This window comes from Muntiacus reevesi, chromosome X (assembly GCF_963930625.1).
Source record: "Muntiacus reevesi chromosome X, mMunRee1.1, whole genome shotgun sequence".
In the NCBI taxonomy this organism is placed as follows: Eukaryota; Metazoa; Chordata; class Mammalia; order Artiodactyla; family Cervidae; genus Muntiacus; species Muntiacus reevesi.
The window spans coordinates 122,239,574-122,249,065 of NC_089271.1; the positions used below are offsets into that span (position 1 = coordinate 122,239,574).

At 45.1% G+C, this 9,492-nt stretch overlaps 1 pseudogene; it reads right to left on the bottom strand.

Annotated features, from left to right (window-relative positions):
* Nucleotides 1-276: 276 nt before the first annotated feature.
* LOC136154687 (formin-2-like) lies at nucleotides 277-1,984 on the bottom strand (annotated as a pseudogene).
* Between the last annotated feature and the right edge of the window lie 7,508 nt (nucleotides 1,985-9,492).

A 9,492-nucleotide genomic window follows, 5' to 3' on the forward strand; every position in this document is an offset into this window, starting at 1 on the left:
GGGGCAGGAGGTATTCCTTCACTGGGAAGAGGTGGGGGAGGAGGAATTACCACTCTGGGAAGACAGGGGTAGAGGGTATTCCCACCCCTGGAAGAGGAGGGGCAGGAGGAATTCCCAACCTGGGAAGAGGGGGGACGGGATGAATTCTGATCCCGGGAAGAGGGGGGTGGGGAGTATTCCCACCCCTGGAAGAGGAGGGGGCGGGAGGAATTCCCACCCTGGGGGGGGTGGTGGGAGGAATTCCTACTCTGGGAAGAGGGGGGATGGGAGGAATTCCTACCCTAGGAAGAGGTGGGGGAGGAAGTAATTCCCATGGTGGGAAGAGGGGGGGCAGGAAGAATTCCCACTCCGGGCAAAGGTGGAGAAGGGGGGTGGCAGGATCTCTGGACCTAGAGAAGGAGGAGGTGAGAGGCCTGCTGGGCTGGGCAGTGCAGGCCCAGGTGCACCGGTGGTCAGGGGTGCTGGGGAAGCCTCGGCACCCAGGTCAGACATAAGAGGGGAGGTCTCTGGAGGCAGAGGTGGTGCAGTGGGGATGTCACAGCCGTTTCTAGAGGAGGGGAAAGCAGAGTGCTCATGGCTGGCTTCAAATCCAGTATGAAGAGGAGGATGGGAAGGCTGGGACCTGGCCTGTCCATGACTGTCAGACCAGGGGAAGGATGCAGGTGGTGGAGGCTGGAGGGATGGCTGTGCATCAAGCTGAATTGATATTCGCCTTGGAGACATGACCAAAGAGATTTCTGAGCAGAACTTGGTCTGAGGTCCTGAAGGCAAGGGCAGCCCCACTGATTTCTCCATGTGCAGTCAGGGGTGGGGGGCCCACCGGCAGGGTCCCCCCAGGAGGAGGTGCCAGCACACCACCCTCTTCCATCGGGGACGTCTGGATGGACTTAGCCTGTACAATCCATTCATATCCGACGTCATTTTTGTCCAGCCTGAGGGCTTCCAGACCCGCCTCTAGGACGGGGTGTTGCTTCTCCAGCTTAGCTATCCCGGTCTTCAGATCCTCGATGGTCTGCTCCAGCCACTGGATGACAGTGGCCTGACCCTCAGACTTCACACTGCACACTTCTTGTGTCAGCATCCTAGGCCTGTGTTCTTTATCAGGAGGTCTAGATGGTGGCTAAGCAGTTGGGACTCTCCTGGGAAACTGCCCTTGGATATAATCCAGTGAGTGTGTGGGTTGACTAACTGCAGCCCAGGTGTAAAGTTGATCTTGTCCAGTATTCTTGGGCTTTTCTTGTGGCTCAGCTGGTAAAGAATCCACTCAGTGCAGAGGTCAAAGTGTCCTAACGCACAGCAAACACGGACACTGCCAGCCTATCAGAGACTTGTTTTAAGGTCCATAATGTGGTTTGTCTTGGTAACTGTTCCACATGCATATGAAAAGAATTTGTATTTGCCTGTTGAGTGGAGTGCTCTATAAAAGCAACTTGTTGAAATTGGTTGGCGGTGTTAAAATATATGTCGATTTTCTACCTACTTGCAGAGTGCTCGTGGCTGGTTTCAAACCCAGTATCAAGAGGAGGCTGGGAAGGCTGGGACCTGGCCTGTCCATGACTGTCAGACCAGGGGAGGGATGCAGGCTGGAGGGATGACTGTGCATCAAGCTGAACTGATATTCTCCTTGGAGACATGACCAAAGAGATTTCTGAGCAGAACTTGGTCTGAGGTCCTGAAGGCAAGGGTAGCCCTGCTGATTCTCCATGCACAGTCAAGGTCCCACCAATGGGACCCCCCCAGGAGGAAGTGCCAGCACACCACCCTCTTCCATCGGGGACATCTGGATGGACTTAGCCTGTACAATCCTTTCATATCTGATGTCATTTTTGTCCAGCCTCAGGGCTTCCAGACCTGCCTCTAGGACGGGGTATTGCTTCTCCAGCTTAGCTATCCCGGTCTTCAGATCCTCGATGGTCTGCTCCAGCCACTGGATGACAGTGGCCTGACCCTCAGACTTCACATTGCACACTTCTTGTGTCAGCATCCTTAGGCCTGTGTTCTTTATCAGGAGGTTTATCTACCTACTAGCTCTATCTACCTACTAGTTTATCTACCTACTTGCTCTATCAGTTGTTGCACGAGAGAGGTGTTGGAATCTTCAGCTACAATTGTGGATTTGTCTCTGTCTCTGCATTTCTTTCAGTCTGTTTCACATACAGATCATCCTCAGCTTATGATAGGGTTATATCCCAATAAACCCACTCTAAATTGACAATGCCAAGTCAAATGCACTTAACACATCTAACCTACTTAACATTATATATTTCCATCCATGGGCTTCCCTGGTGGTGCAGATGGTAAAGAATCCACCTGCCATGTGGGAAACCCAAGTTCGATCCCTGGGTCAGGAAGTTCCCCTGGAGAAGGGAATGGCAACCCACTTCAATATTCCTGCCTAGAGAATCCCATGAACAAAGGAGCCTGGCGGGCTACAGTCCATGGAGTCACAGAGTCAGACATGACTGAATGACTAACACACATATACACATATTTGTATCCTTTTACTTCTAACTTATTTAGATATGAAATGTGTTTCTGATAGGCGGCATATAGTTGGATCTTGCTTTTGTGTTCAATCTGACAATCTTTCCCTTCTAATTCAGGTATTTACACCATTTACACATAATGTGGATATTGATGTGGTTAGCTTCAAATCTGTCATCTTGCTATTTATTTTCCATTTGTCCTATCTGTCCTCTGTTCCCATTTCCTCTTTGTCTGCATTGTTTTGGATGAATTGAATATTTTTACAATTATATTCATTTCCTTTGTTAGCTTATTAGCTATATTTCTGTTTTATTTTTGTGGTTGCTTCAGGGTTTAGAGTACATGTCTTTAATCAGAGTCTACCTTCAAGTTATACCACTTCATGTATAGTATGAGAACTTTATAATAGTTTATTTTGACTTCTCCCATCCCAACCTTTGTGCTTTCATTGTCATACATTTTACTTTCACACATGATATAAACTTATAATGGACTATTAAAATAAGGTACTATATTTTAAAGAGATTTTTTAACCTAACTTAGAGATTTTTTAAAATAAAAAATATTCCATATGTCTACCCAGATAGTTACATTTTCATTGTTTTTTTTTTTTCCTTTGTTTAGATTTTCATCTGGCATCATTTTCCATTTTCCTGACACTGACTATTAGTAAGGTTCTGTCAGTCCCAAAGAAGGCACCTGGGGATGAGGAATAAATAATGATTGTTGCACACATAAAAATCTAGGCTTGGTTTCAGGGTTAATGACCTTTAGGGATGGGTCATAACCTTTACTCAGGAGGGGTAGAAAGTCTGAACTCTGTTCATAGAGGTCCAGATGTGATTACCTTCATGAAACAAAGGAAAGAGCAATGGATGGTTAGGAGAGAAATAAGTCTGTAAGGCTATCTGACATGACCCATTTGGGAAGTATTCATCCAATTCAAACATGGCAAAATAATTCTGAGCAGTGTAATGGGTAAGTTTTTGTAAATTCAGCCAGCTGATAAGTATGTATATTTGTGGTAAATAGTATGGTATGGGGGACTTCCCAGGTAGCTCAGATGGTAAAGAATCTGCCTGCAATGCAGGAGACCTAGGTTCAATTCCTGGGTCGGGAGGATCCCCTGGAGAAGAGAATGACAACTCACTCCAGTATTCCTGCCTGGAAAATACTCCAGTATTCCTCCTCCATGGACTGAGGAGCCTGGTGGGCTACAGTCCATGGGGTCTCAAAGAGTTGGACATGACAGTGACTGAGCATGCATGGTATGGTGTGGAAGAGGACAGGAGAAATAAAAAGCAAGGTCTCAGCTAACCTCCTGCATGTTATTGTAATAATCCATATTGTAGCTGATGAGGTTCTACTATGGTACTGGCAATGGAAAACAATGAAATTAATTTTGATAGAATCAAAAGAACTTAGTGACGAATGTGATGTGAGGGAAAGGAACAGAAGACTAGGATGTTTTTGAACATCCAAGAAATATATGTGTATGCTCAAGTTTCAAGTAAGTCATTTCAGTTTAAGTCTTTTATAACAGTAATGGTCTTCCCAAAGCCCTCAGCTTCCAGTGTGGCTACTTGAAGTCATCAGGTTGAAATCATATCTTTGACTTTTCCATAGAGGCAGCGTTATCTCCAATTTTCATTCTATACTCAGTATTAGGATCACTACCTTCTTGTTGGACTTTTGCTTCCCTTGTGGCTCGGCTTGTAAAGAACCTGCCTGCAATGTGGGAGACCTGGGTGTGATCCCTGGGTTGGGAAGATCCCTTGGAGAAGGGAACGGCTACCCACTCCAGTATTGTGGCCTGGAGAATTCCATGGACTGTATAGTCATGGGGTTGCAAACAGTCAGACATGACTGAGTGACTGTAGTTTAAGTTTTGGACTTATGACCGTTCACAAAAAGAACTATATTGTTGGATTGGTTATATAAGGCCAATGGGATGACAGTAGAACTACATGGCAGTTTGGGGGAATCTTTCTTAAAAGAAACTTGGCATGTTCTCTTTACTGTCTTTCTTCTTCCTCTCATCCTCATTCAATTCCTGGATAAATGTGAGGTGGTGGAGGACTTGATGGGTTACAGCCACAGTGAGTTTTAGATTGCCCATCTCCAGATTTTCATGTGACAAATAAATGAATTATTTAGTATGAACCACAGGTATTTTTGGGGTCCAAATTACAGCCAGACTTAGTTTTTACTTGATACATCTAGGTTACTGTGTATTAAGAACAGTCGGCACACTTTTCTATCTTGTCTAAATTAAAAAACAAAAACATTGGCCTATAAAAGAAAGACCCTTTCTCAGTTATGCCCATTAAGTCACTTCAGTCATCTTTGACTCTTTGCAACCACATGGACTGTAGCCCACCAGGTTTCTCTGTTGTTTCTCCTGGCAAGAATACTGGAGTGGGTTGCCATTTCCTCCTCCGGGGATCTTCCCAACCCAGGGTTTGAACCCAAGGCTCTTCTGTTTCCTGAACTGGCAGGCAGGTCCTTTACCCCTAATGCCACCTGGGAAGCAGTTATGCTCAGCTGTGCTCCCATGTAAATACACTCTCCACCTCATGAAAACTTGGAAAAGAGAGACTTTTAGGCTTTTTCAATAGTATGTGCTTTTAATCTACTAGTGATTCACCAGAATGAACTCAGAGAAGGTGTTAAGTGACTTGTTGAAATAATATGTGAACCTAGTGGGAATTCCCTGGTTCAGTCCCTGGGTTGGGAAGATCCCTTGGAGATGGAAAAGTCTACCCACTCCAGTATTGTGGCCTGGAGGATTCCATGGATTGTTTAGTCCATGGGATCCCAAAGAGTCAGACATGACTGAGCGACTTTCACTTTTCAGAGAATAGGGGATATAGGGGAGGGTTTGTTGCTGTAATGGGATGAACATTATGGGAGAAAACTGATTCCCCTACTTAGTGTATTAGTTTTCTATTGAAGCAAATAGCAAGTAGAATAATGGACCCCCAAAATGTTAATATCCTAACACCCAGAACCTATGAACACATTACCTGTCACAGTGAAAGGGACTTTGAAGATATGATTAAGGATTTTGAGGAGGTAATTCCAGTTTATTTCGGTAGGCCCAGGGGAACCACAAGGATCTGGATAAGACAAAGGTGGGAAGGTCTGAGTCAGAGTAGGAGATGTGATGAAAGAAGTAAAGATCAGAGACTTGAAAAGTGGAGAAAAGGGCCATGAGCCAAGGAATGCAAGTGGCCACTGGAAGCTGGCAAAAAACAAGGGTACTGCTTCTCCCCCAGGACTTTCATAAGAAATGCAGTCCTGCCAGCACCTTGATTTAGGATTTCTACCTTCTGAGTTGTCAGGATAATGTGTGTTTTAAATCACTGTTTGTGGTGATATGTTACAGCAGCGATAGGAAACCTCTATACTGTGTAACGAATTACCACAGAGCTCATGACTTAAAACAGCACACATTTATTATCACAGTTTCTCCAGGTCACAAGTTTGGGCATGGCTTCAGTAGTTCTTCTGCCCAGTGTCTCATGAGGCTGTAATAAAGGTCAGCTGTGTTCTCATCTGAAATCCTGACTGGGAGACACACCATTTCTAAGACCATTGTTTGTTTTGTTGGTAGACGTCAGCTTGCAGCTGTGGAATTTGGGTTTCCATTTGCTTGCTGGTATCTGATAGACATTGAACTCTACTGTATGCCCTCTTGGGTATAAGCCAGAGGCTGCTTTCAGAAGCTGGAGCCCATCTGTAGTTGCTCATCACATGGCCCTCTCAGTCGGACTTTGTACATGTTCGCCTGGGTATGTGTATGTTGGATCCCAGGAGTCACATCCGGTCCCCATTGCTGTATAGCTCTAATGTTGCTAGTTGTGTCCCACTCTTTGTGACCCCGTGGATTATAGCCTGCCAGGTTTCTCTGTCCATGGAATTCTCCAGGCAAGACTACTGTAGTGGGTAGCGATTTCCTTCTCCAGGAGATCTTCCAGACCCAGAGATCAAACCCAGATCTCCTGCCCTGCAGGCAGAGTCTCTGCTGATGGAGCTACCAGTGCCTGTAACTATAATGTAGCCTAATCCTAAGTGTGACAGACTTTGCTGTATTCTGTTACTTAGAAACAAATCAGGGGTCTCACCCACACTCAGTGGGAGGGTATTATACAGGGTGTGAACTTGGGGTCCACTCTAAGGCCTGATGGCCACATCTCATGTTAAAAAATCACAGTAATTCATCAGACCTATTTGCTGCTGTTGAATGAGATTTAGAATCCAGGTTTGAACTTGGCAGAAGTGGGAAAGTAAAAGTCCATGAGAACTTACATATGTTCCTCAAAATACTCATGCTACAATGTTCATAGCAACTCTCGTTGACAGCTGAAAATTGGGAAACTACCCAAATTCCTCTCAGCAGTGGAATGGATCAGTAAGTTAGTATTACTTCGGATGAATAATATATGGGCTTCCCTTGTGGCTCAGTTGGTAAAGAATCGGCCTGCAATGTGGGAGATCTGGGTTTGATGAATATACAATTAACAGAGTGAGAAGGAAGATTCTAAAACTGTATTCAATCATTTGAATTAGCAGTTATGATGTAATAGTGAGCAAAAGAAACTAGACCCAGGAGGGCACATAGTAGAGTTCAGTTCAGTTGCTTAGTCGTGTCCGACTCTTTGCAACCCCATGAATGGCCTCCCTGTCCATCACCAGCTCCTGGAGTTTACTCAGACTCCTGTCCATCGAGTTGGAGATGCCATCCAGCCATCTCATCCTCTGTCATCCCCTTCTCCTCCTGCCCCCAACCCCTCCCAGCATCAGGGTCTTTTCCAATGAGTCAACTCTTCGCATGAGGTGGCCAAAGTACTGGAGTTTCAGCTTCAGCATCAGTCCTTCCAATGAACACCCAGAACTGATCTCCTTTAGGATGGACTGGTTGGATCTCCTTGCAGTCCAAGGGACTCTCAAGAGTCTTCTACAACACCACAGTTCAAAAGCATCAATTCTTCGGTGCTCAGCTTTCTTCACAGTCCAACTCTCACATCCATACATGACCACTGGAAAAACCATAGCCTTGACTAGACGGACCTTTGTTGGCAAAGTAATGTCTCTGCTTTTTAATTTGCTATCTAGGTTGGTCATAACTTTCCTTCCAAGAAATAAATGTCTTTTAATTTCATGGCTGCAATCACCATCTGCAGTGATTTTGGAGCCCCCCAAAATAAAGTCAGCCTCTGCTTCCACTGTTTCCCCATCTATTTCACAAGAAGTGGTGGGACCAGATGCCATGATCTTAGTTTTCTGAATCAAATACCAAAACATGAAACTAATCTGTGCTGGCAAAAGTCAGCATAGTCATAACTTTGGGTGATAGCTGACTACAGGGGAGCTGGGGTGTTTCTGAGTTGCTAGCAATGTTTTCGTTTTTTATCTGTGTGTCAGTTACATGGAGGTGTTTAGTTTGTGAAAATTCACCTGGCTGGATGCCTATGACTTGCACATTATTCTCTCTATATATTATGCCTCAATTAAAAGCTTCCCTTGGGACTTCCCTAGCGGCCCAGTGGTTAATCTGCACTTCCCCTGAAGTGGGCATGGGTTTGATTCCTAGTCTGGGAACTAAGATCTTGCATACCAGGCAGTGTGGTGAAAATACATAAATAATTTAAAAAGTTTCTCTTATATCCCGCCCCCCCCCCCCCACCAAAAGAAAAAAGAAAAGATTTTGAAAAGTGGAATCCAGTAAGAGGTGTGAGAATGCCCTAAGGGCAGCCCGGGGCTGTAGCAGAGGGAACTGGCCAATTTATTCAGGAACAGAACCTGGGATTACAACCTGGGGTGGGCTCCCCAAGCCCTGTATTCAATCTCCAATGGAGGGACCTTGAGGGTGCTGATGTTTACTGCTCCCCCCTGTTACCAAGGGCCTTTGTAAAAGGAAACCTGTACAGATGAGCAAAGCAGACCCTCACCCCTAGAGGTCCCTGATAGACTAGTGGTATGGCTTCAAGGAGCCTTCTGTGCCTATGAGAAACCTATCTTGGCTGGGTTCCTGAGTGGCCTGTCTTTTTGTGAGCTCACCGTAATCTCTCAGCTGATGCTCAGGGAGAGCAGCAGGGTCTAAAATAAGAACACGAGCTCACAAAGGCTTTCTGAGGCAATTAGGTGCCCCGATGGAGCATTCTGGTTTGTGACTTCAAGTCACAGGCTTTATCTTGGCCTTGGCAGACCTTTTATTTACTTTTTGGACTCTGTTTTCCACTGGAGTCCAGAGGAAGCAGCAAGAAGATGGCACAAAGCCAGAGTCCTCCATGAGCGAGCTCTTTATCTTCCTTCTACAGAAGCTCTGTGCAGAAAGAGCAACTCAGGCTGTCCCTTAAGCAGCTTCATTGTCAAAGGCTCAATAGAACTCTCCTTCTGAACAAAGGGAGATACATTTCTTTATCTCTCTAATTAATGCTTAGACTTAAGAGAAAGAAAAAAAAAAAAACTTGTGTTCAGTCTGCAGCCTCAAGGATGAACTACCTGAAAAAAAGAGTATTCTTCTTTGGAAGGAAAAAAAAAAAAGTTGATGCCGACTCTGCTGTATGGATTTTCGCATCAGTCAGGGAACTTGATAAATAGAGATTCAGAAAAAAAAAATTCCAGGGGGTGTATTCTGCCCCAACCTGGACATTCAGGCTCCGATGCCCATTATCTAGCAGTCTAATGGGTTGAAATGGAGCAAAAATTGCAGATCACTGGGAGCTACGCTAAATGTGTGCTGCACCAACCACTGTTTAATATGTGCAGTGCTTTCTGTCTTCACAGTTACACCTTTTCTAGGCTTGTGCCAAAAGACCAATCATCAAAACATATACTGCTGGTGGGGAGTAGAAACAAGTATAGAATGCATTCAAACTTTCTGTCTTCCTGATCAATTCCAAATTGACCCTGCTGGCTTAGGGAACCGTATGCATGGATCTGCTAAAGCTTATCGCCCTTCCATCCCTCCCACCACATTGTGCCCCTACTCTTTATGTT